General features: G+C 39.7%; 1 protein-coding gene across 4 annotated transcripts in view; it reads right to left on the reverse strand.

Annotated features, from left to right (window-relative positions):
- Positions 1–21,811, reverse strand: part of Ttbk2 (tau tubulin kinase 2) — a 129,027-nt gene that overhangs the window by 97,729 nt on the left and 9,487 nt on the right. The window lies entirely within an intron of this gene.

The following is a 21,811-nucleotide window of genomic DNA, read 5'->3' on the forward strand; positions in this document are numbered from 1 at the left end:
ACTGCCTGGTAATGAAGATACTTCTAAAATAACTCCCAATTATCTCTGCATCTATTGATTATTTACCTCCCTTTAGGATTTAGCTGGATATACTTTCTTGCCTCTAACCAAAAGAACACAGCAAAGTGATGAAAGATAGTTCCTCTCTGTCTCTCCCTGTTTGCTTGGCACCAAGAAGCATCCACCCTATTACCCCATGGAAAGGACCACCTGGCAGAGAATGAAAGCAGCTTCTGTAAAAAATAGATATCAATACTAGCAAGGAACTCTCCTATGTACAGAACCTTCTATCAGCCATCAGAACAAACGTGGATTCTTCCCTTGCTTTACCCCGTGATGGCTGCAGCCTACCCATCCTGGTGACTACCACCCATAACCCATCCTGATAGCATTCTCACTTAGATTATACTCAAAATGCTGACGCAGAGACACTGTGAGATAAGTGTTTTAAAACGCCAAGTCTTGAAATGGGCACTGTGGCACACATTCTAAGGCTGGGACAGGAGGATATTGAAGGCCAACTTGGAGTACAAAGTCAAACTATCTCCAGCAATAGGTAACAATATTCCAGGTTTCAATTACAAGAGGCAATAGTTTCCCAGAGAGCATGACTACAGGTTCCTTTTCAATTCTACATCATAGGCAGCTGAAAAACTATACAGTGTGGCTAGTTAGCCAATGATGTTAATAACTATATCGAACCCATTTTTTTTTTAGTTAGACTAACACCATAAAGACAAGTCAGAAAAATAGCACTATTTTCAAGAAAATTAGTGAATAAATTCCTTCCTGGAAATATTCTCTTGCTTGGTTTTTGAAATGAGGTCTCTCTACATAGCCCTGGCTATACTGGAACTCACAGAGACTCACCAGCCTCTGCCTCCTGAGTGCTGGGATCAAAGGTGTGCGCCACCACCTCCAGTTCTAGCAATGGACTTAATGACCTAAAATAGGGAGTAAATCTCATGGTAATAAATTCTGACAGTGACACTAAATCTGGACCTGTTGACAAAACAGACTCAAAGAGGATCAAAATATGGACAGAACATGCTAAATGAAGATCAATTTGTAAATGTAAAAGAGTATATGGTTTAAAAACTCATTTGAAACAGCAAACAACTACGGGAAACATAGCAAATTAATTAGTAAACACCGACAGAATCTGTGCTAGACTAAAAGCTCTTGCAGATGAAGGTCAGGCCATATCACAGTCCTGTCACCTTCTTAATAACCAAATCATGAACTTGCAGTAAATCAATGGGTACTTTGAGCTCAAAGTAAGACCTGCATGTGATTCTAGTCACACAGGTTCTCCTATGTTACCTAAGAATGGATATAAGTAGAACAAAGAACATGGTGCAAAGGGAGCACACTTGGAAAACCTGTAACAATGTAAATATCTGTCTGTCAATCCCAGTGTTGGGTGGGACAGACATATCTGGAGCTCACTGGCTCAGTTAGAGATACCATCTCAAAACCTAAAGTGGGAACCAGTCAACATGCAGAGTACGGGATTTAAGAGTCTTCAGCACTAAATGGCATGTTCATATTATAACCCCATCCCCTTCATGATTCAGGAATCTTCATGGATGAGGGGCAAAAACTATAAGAGCCAGAGGTGGTGGTATCTTCAAGGAAACTTTCTCTAGATAGGAGGCATCACCATACCTGACTTCAAGCTCTATTATAGAGCTATAGTCCTGAAAACAGCTTGGTATTGGCACAAAAATAGGCAGGTAGACCAATGGAACCGAATTGAAAGACCTAATTTTAACCCACACACCTATGAACACTTGATTTTTGACAAAGAAGCTAAAGCTGTACAGTGGAAAAAAGAAAGCATCTTCAACAAATGGTGCTGGCATAACTGGGTACTGGTATGCAGAAGACTGCAGATAGATCCATGATTATCGCCTTGTACAAAACTTAAGTCCAAATGGATCAAAGACCTCAACATAAATCCAGCCACACTGAAACTTTTAGAAGAGAAAGTGGGAGATACTCTTCAACTAGTTGGTACAGGAGACCACTTCCTAAACATAACACCAGTGGCACAGACACTGAGATCGACAATTAACAAATGGGACCTCATGAAACTAAAAAGCTTCTGTAAGGCAAAGGACACAGTCAACAAAACAAAAAGGCAGTCCACAGAATGGGAAAAGATATTCACTAACTCCACATCTGACAGAGGGCTAATCTCCAAAATTTACAAAGAACTCAAGAAACAAGTCTCCAAAACACCAAAGGATCCAATTAAAAGGTGGGGTACTGAAGTAAACAGAGAATTCTCAATAAAGGAGTCTAAAATGGCCAAGAGACACTTAAGAAAGTGCTCAACATCCTTAGCCATCAGGGAAATGCAAATCAAAACAACTCTGAGATACCATCTTACTCCTGTCAGAATGGCTAAAATCAAAAACGGCGAAGACAATTTATGCTGGAGAGGATGAGGAGAGAGGGGAACACTACTCCACTGCTGGTGGGAGTGCCAACTCGTACAGCCTCTTTGGAAATCAGTATGGAGATTCCTCAGGAAAATGGGAATTAATCTACCACAAGACACAGCAATTCCACTCTTAGGCATATATCCAAAGGGTGCACATTCATACAACAAGGGCATCTGCTCCACTATGTTCATAGCAGCATTATTTGTAATAGCCAGAACCTGGAAGCAACCTAGATGCCCCTCAACTGAACAGTGGATAGAGAAAATGTGGTACATTTACACAATGGAGTATTACTCAGCAGAAAAAAACAATGGAATCTTGAAATTCGCAGGGAAATGGATAGCACTGGAAGAAACCATCCTGAGTGAGGTAACCCAGTCACAAAAAGACAAACATGATATATACTCACTCATATATGGATTTTAAACATGGATCAGGATAGTGCCAGTCTGTACTTCCACTGATACAGAGTCTGGGAAACAGGAAAGAACCTTAAAGATATGCATAGTATCCAAGAGAAGAGGAATGAGGCAAGATCCTCTGAATGGATGGGGAACACGGCAAGGGATGGGGGGGGGAGTGGGAGCTGGGAAGAAGAGAGGGGGAGAAGAGGAAGAGAGAGTAGGTCATGGGGGAATAGGAAGTTGAGTGGGTGGGGGTAGAATAGGGGAAAGAGGGAATCATAGGTTAGAAGACAGATCAGGCACCAGAGTGACCTCGAGTGATCTAAAAGTATAACACCAATTGGCAAGCTAAGCAATAGTGGAGAGACCACCTCGAATGCCCATTCCTGACAATGAACTTGATGTCTATAACCATCCGGGAGCCTTCATCCAGTGATTAATGGAAGCAGAGGTAAACACACAATTAAGCACTGAACTGAACCCAAGGAACCCAGTGACAGAGAGAGGAGTGATGAGCAAATTGGCAAAGAATGGGCTGGCAAAACCAGCAGAGACAGCTGATCTGAACAGGGGAGAGCTCTTGGACCCCAGACTGACAGCGGGGAGGCCAGCATGGGACTGATCTGGACCCCCCCAAATGTGAGTGTCAGCAAGAAGGCCTGGGCAACCTATGGGGCCCTGAGCTGTGGATCAGTGTCTATCCCTGGAATACAAACAGTCATCGTGTGCCCATAGCACAAAGAGGGATGCTCTCTCAGCCTGAACTCTTAGGGGAGTGCCTGGACCCTACCCAGAGTGAAATGACAGACTCTAGATATCCCCTATGTGGAAGGATATGGCAATAGGGTGGGAGGCTGGGGGGGAAGGGGAGTGCGGGAGGAGAGGAGGGAGAGGGAACTGGGATTGACATGTAAAACAAGCTATTTAAAATTAAAATAAAAAATGATAAAAGAAAAAAAACAGGGCAGATGCATATATGAACTCATAGAGATTTTGGCAACATGTACAAGATCTGTGCAAGCTAAAGCTAGACAAAATTTAGCCTGGCGACCCCAGCTTCAGGTGAGCCTGGGTCTCTGGGGGGGGCACTCCCCCATCCCCCGCCCAACACCCATCCCCTCAATCTTCCTGGGCCCAGCTCCTGGCATCCAGAAGACCCGCCCACACAGGAAAGGCATCAGCCCTTCCAGGCCCCAACCTCCAGCAACCCCAGCTCCAGCTTTGCTGTCAGCATCCCCAGCTTCATTCAGCTCAGGAAAGAAGGAGACCAGAGGAGACGAGGAGACGGAAAGACCCCACCTGCTCCCACTGGAAGAAGAGATGGGAAGAAGACAGAATAAGAGCTCACTCAGCAATAGAAAGACCAACATGACTCCACCAGAATCTAGAGAACCAACGCCAGCAAGACCTGAAAAGCACTACATAGACGAAGCAGAGGAGACAGACCTTAAAAATTATTTTATGAAGGTGATAGAAACGCTCAAAGAGGAAACGAGGAAATCCCTTAAAGAAATAGAAAACAAAAAACAAAAAACAAAAAAAAAATCCATGAAATGGGGGAAAATTTAAGAAATAAACAAATCTCTCAAAGAATCTAAAGAGTACCAAGAAAAAAACAACCAAACAAATGAAGGAAACAACTCAAACAATTGAAGGATTGAAAGCTGAAATAGAAACAATAAAGAAAACACAGAACAAGGGGATGCTGGAAATAGAAAAGCTGGGTAAACAATCAGGAAATACAGATACAAGTATCACCAATAGAATACAAGAGATAGAAGAGAGAATCTAAGGTGATGAAGACTCATTAGAGGATATACAGTTGTCAACCAAAGAAAACCTCAAAAACAATAAATCCCTAACACAAAATATCCAGGAAATATGGGACACCGTGAAGAAGCCAAACCTGAGGATAATAGTTATAGAAAAAGCAAAGAAATACAGCTCAAAGGTACAGAAAACATATTCAACAAAATCATAGAAGAAAACTCCCCCTAACCTAAAGAAGGATATGCCTATGAAAATACAAGAATCTTACAGAACACCAAATAGGCTAGACCAGAAAAAGAAGTCACCTCGCCATATAATAATCAAAACATTAAACCTACAGAAAAAAGAGAAAATATTAAGAGCAGCTAAAGAAAAAGGCCAAGTAACATATAAAGGCAGACCTGTCCGAATTACACCTGACTTCTCAATGGAAACTATGAAAGCCAGAAGATCCTGGACAGATGTCCTACAAATGCTAAGGGAACAAGGATGCCAGCCCAGACTACTATATCCAGCAAAGCTTTCAATTACCATAGATGGAGAAAACAAAATATTCCATGACAAAGCCAGATTTAAACAATACATATCCATGAATCCAGCTCTACAGAAAGCGCTAGAAGGAAAACCTAGACCCAACGAAGATAACTACACTCACAAAGACACAGGCAATAGATAATCCCACTTTACCAAACACCAAAAGGGAAAGGGAGGAGAACCTACACACAATAACTCCACTACCAATAAATCAAGCACAAACAAGAATCATCAATCAATGGCCATTAATATCCCTCAATGTCAACGGTTTGAACTTGCCTATAAAAAGACACAGACTAGCAGAATGGATACAAAGACAGAACCCATCCTTCTGCTGCATACAAGAAATACATCTCAACATCAAAGACAGACGTTACCTCAGAGTAAAGGGTTGGGAAAAGATTTTCCAATCAAACGGACCCAAGAAACAAGCAGGTGTAGCAATCCTAATATCTAACAAACTAGACTTCAAATTAAAATCAATCAAAAGAGATGAAAGACATTTCATATTCATCAAAGGAAAAGTCCATCAAGACAAAGTCTCAATTTTGAACATCTATGCCCCAAATACAAAGGCACCCACATCAGTGAAAGAAACATTACTAAAGCTCAAATAATCGCACATAAAATCTCACACACTAGTAGTAGGAGACTTCAACACTCTGCTCTCACCGCTAGACAGGACCTCCAGACAGAAACTTAACAAAGAAACAAAAGAACTAATAGAAGTTATGGCCCAACTGGGTTTAACAGACATCTGTAGAACATTCCACCCAAACACACAAAGGGATATACCTTCTTCTCGGCGCCACATGGAACCTTCTCTAAAATTGACCACATAATAGGAAACATAGCAAACCTCCACAGATACAAAAAAAATTGGAATAACCCCCTGTATCTTATCAGACCACCATGAATTAAAATTAGAATTCAACAATAACACATATCGCAGAAACCCTACAAACTCATGGAAATTGAACAATGCACAATTGCACCATCCCTGGGTAAAGGAAGAAATAAAAAAAGAAATTAAAGACTTCCTGGAATTCAATGAGAATGAAGACACACATACCCAAACTTATGGGACACTCTGAAAGCAGTGCTGAGAGGAAAGTTCATAGCACTAAGTGCTCACATGAAGACACTGGAGAACAGTCACACTAGAGAATTAATAGCACAGCTGAATGCTCTAGAACAAAAAGAAGCAAACTCACCCAGGAGGAGCAGATGCCAGGAAATAATGAAATTGAGGGCTTAAATCAATCAAGTAGAAGCCAGGAAAACATTGCGAAGAATCAATGAAACAAAGAGTTGGTTCCTTGAGAAAAATCAACAAAATAGACAAACCTCTGTCCAAACTAACCAAAAGACAGAGAGAGAGCATGCTAATTAACAAAATCAGAAATGAAGAAGGGGACACAACAATGGACACTGAGGAAATCCAGAGAATCATCAGAGTATACTTTGAAAATCTGTACTCCCCAAAATTGAGAATTTAAAGGAAATGGACAATTTTCTGGATAGATATCACTTGCCAAAATTAAATCAAGAACAGATAAACAATCTAAACAGATCTATAACCCTTAATGAAATAGAAGCAGTAATCAAAAGTCTCCCAACCAAAACAAGCCCAGGCCCAGATGGCTTCAGTGCAGAATTCTACCAGAAATTCAAAGACGAGCTACTTCCAATACTCCTCAAAGTATTCCACACTATAGAAGCAGGAGGCTCACTACCAAACTCTTTTTACGAGGCTACAATTACCTTAATACCCAAGCCACACAAAGACACAACTAAGAAAGAGAACTATAGACCAATTTCCCTCATGAACATGGATGCAAAAATACTCAATAAAATACTAGCAAACCGGATTCAAGAACACATCAGAAAAATCATCCACCATGATCAAGTGGGCTTCATCACAGGAATGCAGGGATGGTTCAACATTAGAAAATCTATCAATGTAATCCACCATATAAATGAACTGCGAAAGAAAAACCACATGATCATCTCACTAGATGCTGAAAAAGCCTTTGACAAAATCCAGCAGCCCTTCATGATAAAGGTTCTAGAGAGATCAGGGATAACAGGAACATACCCGAACATAATAAAAGCAATATACAGTAAACCAATAGCTAACATCAAACTAAATGGAGAGAAACTCAACGTAATTCCTCTAAAATCAGGAACAAGACAAGGCTGTCCACTCAATATAGTACTTGAAGTTCTAGCTAGAGCAATAACACAACAAAAGAAGACCAAGGGGATACAAATAGGAAAAGAAGAAGTCAAGCTTTCACTATTTGCAGATGATATGATAGTTTACATGAGTGACCCAAAAAACTCCGCAAGGGAACTCCTAGAGTTGATAAACACCTTCAGCAAAGTGGCAGGATACAAGGTTAACTCAAAAAAATCAGTGGCCCTATTATATATAGATGATGAAGTGGCTGAGAAAAAATCAGAGAAACATCACCCTTTACAATAGCCATAAACAGCATCAAATATCTGGGGATAATGTTAACCAAGGAAGTGAACGACCTATATATCAAGATCTTTGAGTCTTTAAAGAAAGAAATCAAAGAGGATACCAGAAAATGGAAAGATCTCCCATGCTCTTGGATTGGTAGGATCAACATAATAAAAATGGCAATCTTGCCAAAAGCAATCTACAGGTTCAATGCAATCCCCATCAAAATTCCGGTACAATTCTTCACAGACCTGGAAAGAACATTAATCAACTTTATATGGAAAAACAAAAGGCCCAGGATAGCCAAAACAACCCTATACAATAAAGGAACTTCAGGAGGCATCACCATACCTGACCTCAAGCTCTATTATAGAGCTATAGTCCTGAAAACAGCTTGGTATTGGCACAAAAATAGGCAGGTAGACCAATGGAACCAAATTGAAAACCCTGATTTTTAACTCACACACCTATGAACACTTGATTTTTGACAAAGAAGCTAAAACTATACAACGGAAAAAAGAAAGCATCTTCAACAAATGGTGCTGGCATAACTGGGTAGTGGCATTCAGAAGACTGCAGATAGATCCATGTCTATCACCTTGTACAAAACTTAGGTCCAAATGGATCAAAGATCTCTGAAACTCTTAGAAGAGAAAGTGGGAGATACTCTTCAACGAGTTGGTACAGGAGACAGCTTCCTGAACATAACACCAGTGGCACAGACACTGAGATTGACAATTAACAAATGGGACCTCCTGAAACTAAGAAGCTTCTGTAAGGCAAAGGACACAGTCAACATGACAAAAAGGCAGTCCACAGAATGGGAAAAGATATTCACTAACTCCACATCTGACAGAGGACTAATCTCCAAAATTTACAAAGAATTCAAGAAGCAAGTCTCCAAAAGACCAAAGGATCCAATTAAAAGGTGGGGTACAGAAGTAAATAGAGAATTCTCAATAGATGAAGCTAAAATGGCCAAGAGACACTTAAGAAAGTGCTCAACATCCTTAGCCATCAGGGAAATGCGAATCAAAACAACTCTGAGATACCATCTTACTCTTGTCAGAATGGCTAAAATCAAAAACATCAAAGACAATTTATTTATCCTCCACTGCTGGTGGGAGTGCCAACTCATACAGACACTTTGGAAATCAACATGGATATTCTTCAGGAAAATGGGAATCAATCTACCATAAGACCCAGCAATTCCACTCTTAGGCACATAACCAAAAGATGCAAATTCATACAACAAGGACATCTGCTCCACTATGTTCATAGCGGCATTATTTGTAATAGCCAGAACCTGGAAGCAACCTAGATGCCCCTCAACTGAAGAGTGGATAGAGAAAATGTGGTACATTTACACAATGGAATATTGCTCAGCAGAAAAAAACAATGGAATCTTGAAATTCACAGGTAAATGGATGGCACTAGAAGAAACCATCCTGAGTGAGGTAACCCAGTCACAAAAAGACAAACATGGTATGTCCTCACTCATATATCGATTTTAGACATGGATCAGGATAGTGCCAGTCTGCACTTTCACTGCCAGAGAGTCTGGGAAACAGGAAAGAACCTAAGACAGATATGCATGGTACCCCAGAGAAGAGGAATGAGGCAATATCTTCTGAACAGATTGGGAACACGGCAAGGGTTGGGGGGAGTGGGAGCTGGGAAGAAGAGAGGGGGAGAAGAGGAAGAGAGAGTAGGTCATGGGGGAACAGGAAGGTTGAATGGGGGGTAAAATAGGGGGAAGAGGGAATCATAGGTTAGAAGACAGATCTGGCACCAGTGAGATCTCTAGTGATCTAAAGGGATGACACCAATTGGCAAGCTAAGCAATAGTGTAGAGACCACCTTGAATGCCTATTCCTGATAATGAACTTGATGTCTATAACCATCCTGGAGCCTTCATCCTGTGACTGATGGAAGCAGAGGCAAACACACAATTAATCACTGAACTGAACCCAAGGAACCCAGCGACAGAGAGAGAGGAGCGATGAGCAAATTGGCAAAGAATGGGCTGGCAAAACCAGCAGAGACAGCTGATCTGAACAGGGGAGAGCTCTTGGACCCCAGACTGACAGCTGGGAGGCCAGCATGGGACTGATCCAGACCCCCTGAGTGGGAGAGTCAGTGAGGAGGCCTGGACAACCTATGGGGCCATGGGCAATGGATCAGTGTTTATCCCTGGCATACAAACGGACTTCGTGAGTCCATAACACAAAGAAGGATGCTCTCTCAGCCTGGATGCTTAGGGAAGTGCCTGGACCCTGCCCTGAGTGAAATGACAAGACTCTGGATATCCCCTATGTGAAAGGAAGTGGCAATAGGGTGGGAGGCTGGGAGGGATAGTGGGGACGTGCAGGAGGAGGGGAGGGAGAGGGAACTGGGATTGACATGTGAAGCAAGCTATTTAAAATTAAAATAATAAAATAAAAAAAATTTAGCCTGGAAAGAGTACATGAAGTCCTATCCAGGCTGAGAAGCTGTTAGAATCTGATGGCTTCTGGGAGAGGGAGAATCAGTTTCTTTAATGGTAAGGCCCCATGGTATCATCCAGGCAAGCCAGGCCCTGTCCCTTGGGGACCTGGCAGAGTCACCCCTGGCTCTGTACACAGGTACAAGTGACTCTTTAAGAGATGAGCTCCGCCGGGCAGTGGTGGCACATGCCTTTAATCCCAGCACTCGGGAGGTAGAAGAAGGCGGTCTCTCTGTGAGTTCGAGGCCGGGCTGGACCGACAGCCTCCAAAACAATACAGAGAAACCCTGTCTCGTAAAAACCAAAAAAAAAAAAGATAAGACCACATGGAAATACACAGATTAATAGAAATGGGTTAATAATTAAGACACAGCTAGCCAAGAAGGAGCCCTAGCCATCAACCAACAGTTTAATAATTAACATAGTGTCTGTGTGTTTATTTGGGATTGAGAAGCGGCTGTGGGACCTGGCGGACAAGAAACCTCTGCCAACACACAGCACCACAAAAACACAAACTAGACCAAATAAAATGATGAAGAGTGTCACGGTTTGAATGTGAAGTGTCACCCACAGACTCATGTTTCTTAGTCCCCAGATGATGCCATTTTGAGAGGTTGTAGAATCCAAAAGGAGTGGCTCTCTTTGGGGATGGTCCTTAAGGTTTATGGCCTAATGCAGCTTCTTATCTCAGGATGCTGAGATGTAGGAAAGCAGCTGTTCCATAATCCAGTGCCACAAAGCTACCCTCCAGGTTTTTCCCACCCTGGTGGACTGTATTGCTTCAAATCATAAGCTAAAATAAACCTCTTCCTTCAATTGCTTCTCACCAGGTGGTCACAGAACAAGACAATGAACTAATAAAGTTTCATCTAAGAAATGAACACAACATTGCAGTGAATCTACTGTCTTCTAACTCCAGCAATACTCCATACAACAGAGGCTAAAGCCAAACTACCTAGATTGTTAGATCCATTACTTCTCCATGCCTCATTTTCTTCACCTAGGTTGTTTTCCCATTACTGCCTAGACCATTGTAGCCTTACAGTGTACTCTACAAATCTGCCTTTAAAAAAACTAACAATGGTATCTAAGGACTTAAAGTATTAATAAACGGTGTATGTAAAGTATTTGCCTCTCATAGAACCTGACACATTGTACTCAATAAATATTGCAATAACATGTAATTATGCAAGTTTGTAAGTATGTCATTTTGCAAGTTTCTTAACTTACAGAAACAGTCACAGTCCCATTCATAAATATAGTATCTACAAAACAGTCTCTGTATTGTTTGACTAATAAAAATAACCAATTGGGTTTTCATGGAGGGCCTAAACTGAAACCTATTACATAACTAGTACTTATCAAATTCCTATGAAAATGTTTTTAACAGAAGAAAATTATTGCTTTATTCTATGCTTACAACCTGAATTATACCAATTACATTGTTATGGGTTTTTTTGCTGTAAAATTTGTAGAAAATTAGAGTTGATCAAAAGAAAATAAAGCCAGGCGTGATAACACACACTTACAATCCCAGCACTCAAGAGGCAGAGGCAGCTGGATCTCAGTGAGTTCCAAGCCAACCAGTGATATACATATTAGACCCTGTCTAAAAAACAAACAAACAAACAAACAACAAAAAACAAACGCAGAGAGAACAGAAACAAACCAATGCCATCTACTATGGAAAAAAGTATAAATTACTTTTATGTTTTTAATAAAAAAATTTTGAGTATCTTCTCATTAAATGAAGGATGGGAGGAAACATTATTTCAGCTGGCATCAAACTTATTTTTGGAAAATGTTTCCTTCTATTAGCATGTTTTAATTAAACAAACTAACCAGTTTTGTTATGACATTTTCATACATATTTAATGTACTTCTCTTTCCTCCCTCCAAAGACTCCCCCTACTGAAGTCACCTCACTATAGCTGAGGCTGGCCTTGAACTCACAATGGTCTTCCTTCCTCAGTCTCCTAAATGTTGGGATTATAGGTATACACCACCATGTCCAGCTCCAAGAAGACTCAACAGTAAAGTGTGGGCTCTTGTACACTGCTGAGGGCACACTTGAGATATAGCTCTTGGTCCAGATGACTGAAGACATGTTTCTCTGTGACATCCAAACTCTTTTCTTAGGTAAGTATCCCAGAAAAACACTTGGTTACCAGGATAGATATGGAAGTGTTCACAGTCATGCTATCCACAACCTAAATGCCCAACACAGGGAGAATGGATAAATTCTAACATATCCATGTGATAAACAGTCTCATTAGTTTCCTACTGGTACACTAATGAAGCTGCAAAAATGACCCAAATTTGTAATCTCATAGTTCAGGATGTCAGAAATCCAGAGTTTCACAGTGAAACCAAGGATATGTTCCTTCCAGAAGCTCTACAGGAAAATTCTTTTCCTTTCCATCTTCTAGAGGGAGTCTGAACTCTTTGGCTCATGACTTCATTCCATCTTCAAAAACAATAATGTAGTAGCACCTTTATAACTCAAGCTCTTATATTCTCAAACTCTTCCCCACCTCTGTTCTTCTCTGACAAAAAATACATGCTTTGCATTTAGGAGGATCCTGTGGGTATACTGGACTCATGGGGATGTCAAAGGCTTTAAAGGTTTAAATTTAACCACACTTGTAAAGATCCCTTCTGTTGCCTATAAGATTCATAGATTAGAATGTGAATATCTTAGGGAGGGAAATTATTCTATTTGCCACAAAGACTAAGCTAAAATATAAATAAAAAAACCACTACTAGTGTCAGAGGCCAGCCTGGTCTACAAAGCGAGTGCCAGGATAGGCTCCAAAGCTACACAGAGAAACCCTGTTTCGAAAAATAAGATTAAATAGACTACAAAATATTCATGTGCCCATTCCTATATACATCTCTCTGCAATATGACCTTGATGAATTGATCACAAACTGGTAGATTTTCTTTCTCCATTTATGAAACTGGAGTTCTCATGTGACTTGCTTTGGTAAATGGAATATCACAAACATGACCCAGAAACTTAAAATCATTTCAGCCCTGATTACCTACTTGATGGTTTTGAAACCCACATTCATGAAAAGAAACCAAAGCTAGCTTGCTACCTCTCTTAAAAAAAAAATCTTGACAAGGCCAATAATAAATCAGATGAGCCCAGTTAATTGCCAATGCATAGCATAATTAACTACTAAGTAATTATTATTTTAGTTTCTAAATTTGGGGGTAGTTTGTTTGGGGGAACTGTCCTGGTTAGTTTCTGTCAACTTAACACAAGTTAGAGTTATCAGAAAAGAGGAAACTTAACTGAAAAAAAAAAGTCTCCATCAAATTGCCTGTAAGCAAGTCTATGCAGCATTTTCTTAATGATTTAACATGGGAGGGCCCAACCCACTGTGGGTTGTTGTGGGATATTTGTACACTGTGTGATGATGTACTGCTGTGAATGGTATAATAAAAAGCTGAACAGCCACTAGCTAGGAAAAAGGCATAGGTGGAAGTTCCAGGCAGAACTCTGGGAAGGAGAAGGCAGAGTTGCTAGCCAGACATAGAGAAAGCAGCATGCGCAGTATGGAGAGATGAGGTAACAAGTCACATTACAAAATATAGATTAATACAAATGGATTAAGTTAACTTATAAGAACTAGTGGGACAAGCCTAAGCTAAGACCTCAAGTTCTTGTACTGACTTCCTTCTATGATGGATTGTGAAATGTACCAAATGAACCCTTCCTCCCCAAGTTGCTTTGGTCATGATGTTTAATAACAATGATAGACACTTAAGACAGGAAGCAAAAAAAAACACACAGAAGAGTAAACAAGCATAACCTACATGCATGGGAAAATAATTAAATTTGACCAAAATCTTTTAGAAAAGAAGTTTCTATTGGCAGGAAGAACACACAGACATGACTAAATTCAGTAAAAACTAGGCTAAGAGCTTAGGGATACAGGTCAAATGGTAGAGTGCTTCCCTGGTATGCATATGGGTTCCATGTCTGATACTAAAAAGATGTTGAACATTCTTTTGCAGCTGGGTATTGTGGCTTACATCTTAACCCCAGCCAAAGCAATTCTAAAACAAAAGAATACACACTGGAGGTTGTACTTCTTGATCTCAAACTATATTGCAGAGCCATTATCATAAAGATATTATATACTAAAAAGACATGTAGACAATGGAACAGAGATTCCAGAAATATACCCACATAGCAATGCTCACCTAATTTTTGACAAAGGTATAAAAAATATTCACTGGAAAAAAAAGATAATTGGTGCTGGTAAAACTGGAAAACCCCCTGCAGAAGAATGGAATAAGAATTTAAAGTGGGTTAAAGATCTTAATTTAAAACCTGAAATGCTCAAACTCCTAGGGAGTTCAGGATATAGGTATAAGCAAGAACTTTCTGAAAAGAAGCCCAATGGCACAACAAATAGCCACGAGAATTGACAAAAGGATTGTATAAAACCAAAAAAGCTTTTACACAGCAAAAGTCATCATCAGCAGGATGAGCAGCATATGAAATGGGAGGAAATCCTTGCCAGGTCTACTTTAGACAAGGGATTACTAGCTAGATGATGTAAAGAATTACAAAAATTAAATTAAAAAAAGCCTGCTCAGCAATTAAAAGTGCTTGCTGCTATTCCAAAGAACCAGGGTTTGATTCCCAGCACCAACATCCAGCAACCCACAGCTCCAAGGGACCCAACTTCTTCTGGCCTCAGCAAGTACTCACATGAGTACGTATACAAACACACACACACACACACACACACACACACACACACACACACACACAATCTTTTCTAAAAACTGACAACAGCCAGGTATGGTGGCACATGCCTCTAATCCCAGAACTTGGAAGACAGACGCAGACAAATCTCTGTGAGTTCAAGGCCAGCCTGGTCTGCATATCAAGTTCCAGGATAGCCTTGTCTCAAACTACACACACACACACACAATCAAAAAACAAAAACAAACCAAAAAACCTAAACCTAACAATAAATGAAATAGATAAGCCAAGTAGGGGTAGCACACACCTTTAACCCAGACCCAGGACACAGAGGCCAGCCTGGTCTACAGCATGAGTTCCAGGACAGTAGGGTTACACAGAACCCTATCCTGAAAAACCAAAATAAGTAAACAAACAAACAAACAAACAAACAAAGAGAAAGTTCTCACAAGAAAACACACAAGTGGCTAATGTATGTATTGTAAACTGTTCAACATCCTTAGCCATTAAGAAAGACAAATTAAACTCCTCTGAGATTCCATCTCACCCAAGTCAGAATACTACCAAGCAAACAAATGACAGGAGATGCTGGAGAGTCTGTGAGGACAGAGGACCCTCACTCCCTACTGGTCATGTGTAAATATAAACTGATGCAGGCACTATGGAAATCAGGGTAGAGGCTTTACAAAAACCTAAAAGCAGAACTTCCATACCACCACTTCAGGACATATACTCTACCTGCACATCCATGTTTATTGCTGCTCTACTTACAATAGCAAGGAAATGGAATCAGCCTAGATACACATCAACAGATGAATGAATAATAAAAACAGGGTACATAAACATGATGGAATTTTCTTCATTTATAAAGAAAAATAAATTATTAAATTTGTAGGAAAATAGATGGATCTGGAAAATATTATACTGAGGTAATCTGTCAGAAAGACCTCTTGTCATCTCTTACATGTGGATCCTGGACTTAAATGTTTATATGTAGGGCTGAAGAGATGGCTCAGTGGTTACGCACAACACTGGCTGCTCTTCCAGAGGTCCTGAGTTCAATTCCCAGCAACCACATGATGGCTCACAACCATCTTCTGGCCTGCAGGCATACATGCAGGCAGAACACTGTATACATAGTAAATATTTAAAAAAGAAAAATGTTTATATGTATATTTATGTAAGACTGAGTGTGTGTACAGGCCAGGAAACCGGAAGAGAGCCCACAAAGATGGAAAATGGAGGCTTTAAGGCAGTTGGTGAGAAAGGCAGTAGGACATGTGACAGGAAGGTAAAAGGAAGAATACGGGTTGGGGTAGGGGTGAGGAGGTAGGAGAGTAGAAATGGAAACAGGGGAGAAGGGGAGATGGAAAGTATACACATGGAGCAGATCAACCAAATTAAGTATACAGGAAGATGCCATTTTAACAAAAGTATCATTTCTGAGACGAATTAGAACAACAAAACTAGAACTCCCATCAAAAGGAAATGGGCTAATTGCATGAACTTCACTCTGTTTTGAGAAGGCTAGGGAGCATCCATCTGTGAAAAGACTTCAGAGCAAGAATTCAGTTAGACTACTATTTATTTAGGCAGGCTGAAGTGATAAACTTCTATACCTTGGATGAAAGCAAGCTAAATATATAGCATGGTTTATAAGTATCATATGTAATTTATATATAAGACTCTTCTCTTTAGCAGAAAAATATAAGAAAACTATTTTTAACTATGATTTTAATGTCAATGAATAGAATGTTAAAATGATTCATTAGGAAAAGCCTATGATGCATTTAAAGATGAGAGAACATACTTAAAGCTATATTTGGCCATATACATAATTTATTTCTAGTGAGAATGTAAGTGGGAATCATGACTCCTCTTTGTTTGAGATTTAAATACACCCACCTTACCATTTCAAATCCTGGCCACAGTAAAGTAAAAGGAACCAGATTTACCTTACTAACCAACTGCAAAAGCAGACAAAACATGTAAATGGAAGGTTTCAGAAATCAGACAACCGGCAGCACAACACAGAGATCCATCCGAAAAGGCAGACAAGTGAGATGAGCTCTCCCCAGACCAAGCCCTGGAGAGCATTCCAGGTGAGTACAGGGATGGGGAGCATAACAGAGTGCAGCAGTCTGTCTCAGTGATTGGGGAGTTAAGAATTATGCAAAGGTCAAGGAAGCTAAGGTTTGCTGGGCAGAGCTGCACTGACAGCAAGCTCCGAAGCTCTAAGGACACTCCATGAGGCTTTGTCTGAATGGTGCATATTTTAATGTGAGTTATAAGGTGAAAACCCACTAGAAAGAGGCAGGCAGAAAACTCCACTCTCACAGAGGGCAATGAATAAGGACCTTGGAGGTATGAAACTATTTTCGAACAACTAACTGTATCTCAAACTAAAATTCAAAACTAAAGGAAATTCTGAAAAAGAAATAAAAGAAAACAATATAACAACATTAAAAAAAAATCACAATGTCTGATATCCACTCAAAAACTGCCAGGGATGTAAATAAAAAGAAATGCCAATCAGATGAAACAAGTATACATAAAATTGGAGGATAACAATTTTAAAACAGTTATTATACATGCATTCAATGTTTTACAAAACAGAGAAAAGCATCGGCATAAAAGAAAAGACATGTAAATCAAATAAATAAATTAATGTCTAGGCATAAAAGTATGTACCTGATATAATAAGCATAGCAGAAAGGCACCATCCCCATACTCCCAAGCCTGCAGTTCCTGTACTAGCCCAGTCTGAGGCAGGCAGAATCTCACATCAAACACACAAACAAGGGGAGTCCACATGCTGGGGTCACACTACAAAAATAAATAAATAAATGAGCCTGCCGTGGTAGTGGTGCAGGCCTTTAAAACCAGAACTCAGGAAGCAGAGGCAGGCAGATCACTGTGAGTTCAAGACCAGCCTGGTTTAACAGAGCAAGTTCCAGGACAGACTCCAAAGCTTCAAAGAGAAACCATGTCTTGAAAAATCACAATAAGGGAGCCCATTCCACATGGAGGGATGCTGTCTCCTCCTGGACACATGGGTGAGGGCCTAGTCTCTGCCCCAGATCATATGACAGACTTTCAAGATACCCCATGAAGGGCCGGCCTCACCTTCCTTGAATAGAATGGGGATTGGAGTAGGGGTTGGGGGAGGGTTGAAGGGGGGCAGGAGAGGAGGGGAGGGATCTGGGTTTGACATGTGAAGCAAACTTGTTTCTAATTTACATTAAATAAAAAATTAAAAAAATAAGAAAAGAGGGGGCAAGAAGTATGTCTCCCCCAAACCCACTAATATACAAAATGTCCTCCAATGAGAATCACCTAGATGAACCCCAAAACACAAAATTATAAAGAAAATCATAGACTTGAAAATAAAGTACAGGACTGAACCACTCATGCATAGAATATAAAAAGAAAAAGAAAAATTCACATGAAAGAACTTTGGGACACCATCAAAAGACCAAATCTTCAAATTACAGGCATAGAAAGAGAATAACCTGGGTAAATGGCACAGACAAGATCATCAACAGGATCATAGGAGAAAACTTCTCCAAATTAAGGAAAGACATCCCCATACAGATACAAGGAGCATACAGAACACCAGACAGAACCAAAAACTAAAGTCCCCACAGCATATTATAGCTAACACACTAACTATGCAGAACAAAGAGATGGTATTGAAATCTTCAAGAGAAACTACAAGTCATATATAAAAGGAAACCTGTCAGAATAACAGTTGATTTCTCAATGGAAACTTTGAAAGCCAGGAGATTCTGGAGCAATGTACTTGACGTTCTATAAAACAATAAATGCTAACCTAAATTACTGTTCACAGCAAAACAATTCACTCTTGTTGGAGGAGAAATAAAAACTTTCAAGCTACAAGAATTCATGTCTACCAAACCAGCTTTACAGAGCATACTAGAAGCAGTACTTCAGACTGAAGAGAAAAGAAAGCATACCCAAGACTGTAGAAAGGAAAGAAATGAAGTTATAGTCACTGAAACACAAATAAGATTAAGACCACAAATATGAAACAACAACAAATTGACAGCAAGCACACACAGATTTTTAGTGATCTCAACTACCCCTGCCCAATCAAAAGACACAAGTAAGGCGAAGGAACTAAGGAACAAAATTCATCTTTGTGTTGTCTACAAGAAAGTCATCCTATCTTGAACGATAGGTACCACCTTAAAGAGAAAGGATAGAAAACGTATTCTAAACAAATGGGACCAGGAAGCAAGCAGATGTCATCCGAAGATCCAATATAATTGACATCAAACTAAAACTGATCAGAAGAAATAAAGGACAGTTATTCTAATCAAGGAAACAATTAACCAAGAAAGCATACTACTAGGCTTAAAGGCACAAACTGACTCCAAACCAACCAACAATAATAGGTGACTGCAATACCTCATTTTCTCCAAAAGACAGGTCAAACGGAAAAAAAAAAAAAAAGAAGCATCAGAATTGCATAACATTACACATCAAATGTACCTAACAAATATGTATAGAATATCCCACCCCAAACCCAAAGAATATATATTCTATTCAGCAGCCCATGGAAGTATCTCTAAAATAGACAAGTAAGTGGGACACAAAACAAATCTTAACGCAACAGTAAACTAATCACACAAACTCATGAAAATTAAACAATGCATTACTGAATGATGAATGAGTCAAAGAAGAAATTAAGAAGCCAATCAAATTCCTAGACTTAACTGAAAATAAAACCACACAACAAAAATCTGAGACACACTAAAAACAGTTCTAAGAAGGAAATTTAGGGCTGGAGAGATGGCTCAGAGGTTAGGAGCACTGGCTGTTCTTCCAGAGGTCCTGAGTTCAATTCCCAGCAACCACATGGTGGCTCACAGCCATTTGTAATGAGATCTGGCACCCTCTTCTGGCATGCATTTATACATAATAAATATTTACTGTATACATAATTAAATTTATAAATTTTAAAAAAGGAAATTTATAGCTCTAATCTCACATTAAAAAATAAGAGAGTACAAATAAATGACCTAATGAAGAAACAAAACTCAAGAATTTGCAAAAACAAGAACAAACCAAACCCAAATCCAGTAGATGACAAGAAATAATCAAAATTAGATCCAAAATTAATGAAAAAGAAACTAAGAAAACAATATCAAGAATCAACAAATCTCAGAGTTGATTTACTATAGTTGGTTTTAATGTCAACTTGGCAGGAATTAGAAACACCTGAGTATGGAATCTCTCCTGAATAGCGAGCTTGAAGCTACAGAAAAGGGACTATCCAAGGGGAATAAATATGGGGGCAGGGCAAATGAAAAACACAGAGGGGAAAAAATCAAATGCATGCTGGGTGGTGGTGGGGCACGCCTTTAACCCAGCACTCAGGAGGCAGGGGCAGATGGATCTTTGTGAGTTTGAGGCCAGCCTGGTCTATAAGAGCTAGTTCCAGGGCAGCCAGGACTACACAGAGAAACCCTCTCTTGAAAAACCAAAACAAAATCAAATGCATAAAGTATTAGGGTGCTGTGGAATAACACTGAAGGACTAACATAATCTAACCACAAGCCAGGGAGAACAATGAAGATCATTTATGTATTTCCTTTATTTCTGCAATTCTGTCTGTTGTGTTTTCAGTTACTGTAATCATGCCATCCTGAAAAGTTTCTTCTTCTTCTTCTTCTTCTTCTTCTTCTTCTTCTTCTTCTTCTTCTTCTTCTTCTCCTTCTCCTCCTCCTCCTTCTTCTTCTTCTTGTTTTGTTTTGAGACAAGGCTTTTGTTTTTGTTTTTTTAGACAGGATCTCTTTGTGTTGCCCTGGCTGTCCTGGACCTCATTCTATAGACCAGGCTGGCCTTGAACATGGCCTGCCTCTGCTTCCTGAATATTGGAATTAAAGGCATGCTTTACCATCACTAGTAATTTCCTCCCATTTTTTAATCATTTTAATTTCATTGGTCCCAAAGAAATTCGGTAAGAACTAACTATACCACACATCACCTATTATTAAAGTATAAGATCCGATGCTTTCCGATTACACATGACATGTTAGTGAAAAATTCCACAGAGCCATTACACCTGGCTTGAATTCTAGAGTGACAGCGCCTAGGCTTTGAACTACCTTTTGCTTAAAGTCAGTGATTCTTATCTGAGTTCTTTGTGAAGGAATTTCAGAGCCTTTACAAAACTTAGTCTTAAGAGGACCTTGCAAACCAGGTCTCATGGCTGAGAACTATTTAGGCAAATGGTTCCTTCAAACAACTCCACATAAGAGTTTTTGGTATTTGGAAATTGGTTTACTAAAGGTGTGTGTGTGTGTAATAAAAGAGGCTTTTGCAAAACCACAGCTTACAGTCCAGCAGAGACCCAACATCCCTGATGCAGAGTGCCTAAAATTTATCTTTGGAATGACCCTTTGTCTTTGACAGAACCTCACAAAACACCGGACAATACATTATAAACGTTGTGGACTACTTTGTGTGCATTTGTTTGTTCAGGTGCATGTGTGTGCTCACACATGTGATAGTCAGAGGACAACCTTGTGTGTCTCATCAGGTGTTATCTACTTTATTTTATAATTTATTTTTTATCAAGTGAGCCTGGCAACTTAGTCAATCCCCAGGACCCACACAGGTAGGGCAGATCAAGTCCATAAAGTTGTTTTCTGACCTTCATACTCTGTTGCATGAGCACTCCACACACAAAATAACTAAAAAAAATTAATTTCTAAATTGCTATGAAAAATGGAGCCTATTAGAGGGAAAAAAGAGGGATCGAGGGAGAGGTAATAGAACATACATCATAAGAAAGTAGAAGAGAAAACACTGGGGGTGTTAAGGATGAAAATGTTCTAGAGTCACTGAAAAGATTTTTTTTCTAAAGCTGTTTCAAAGTGTGCTAGTTAATTTTGTCTATTTGGTTGGATTAAGAAGCACCTAGGAAGTTAGCAGAGCTGAGTG

Source organism: Mesocricetus auratus, unplaced genomic scaffold (assembly GCF_017639785.1).
Source record: "Mesocricetus auratus isolate SY011 unplaced genomic scaffold, BCM_Maur_2.0 Super-Scaffold_100004, whole genome shotgun sequence".
Lineage (NCBI taxonomy): Eukaryota > Metazoa > Chordata > Mammalia > Rodentia > Cricetidae > Mesocricetus > Mesocricetus auratus.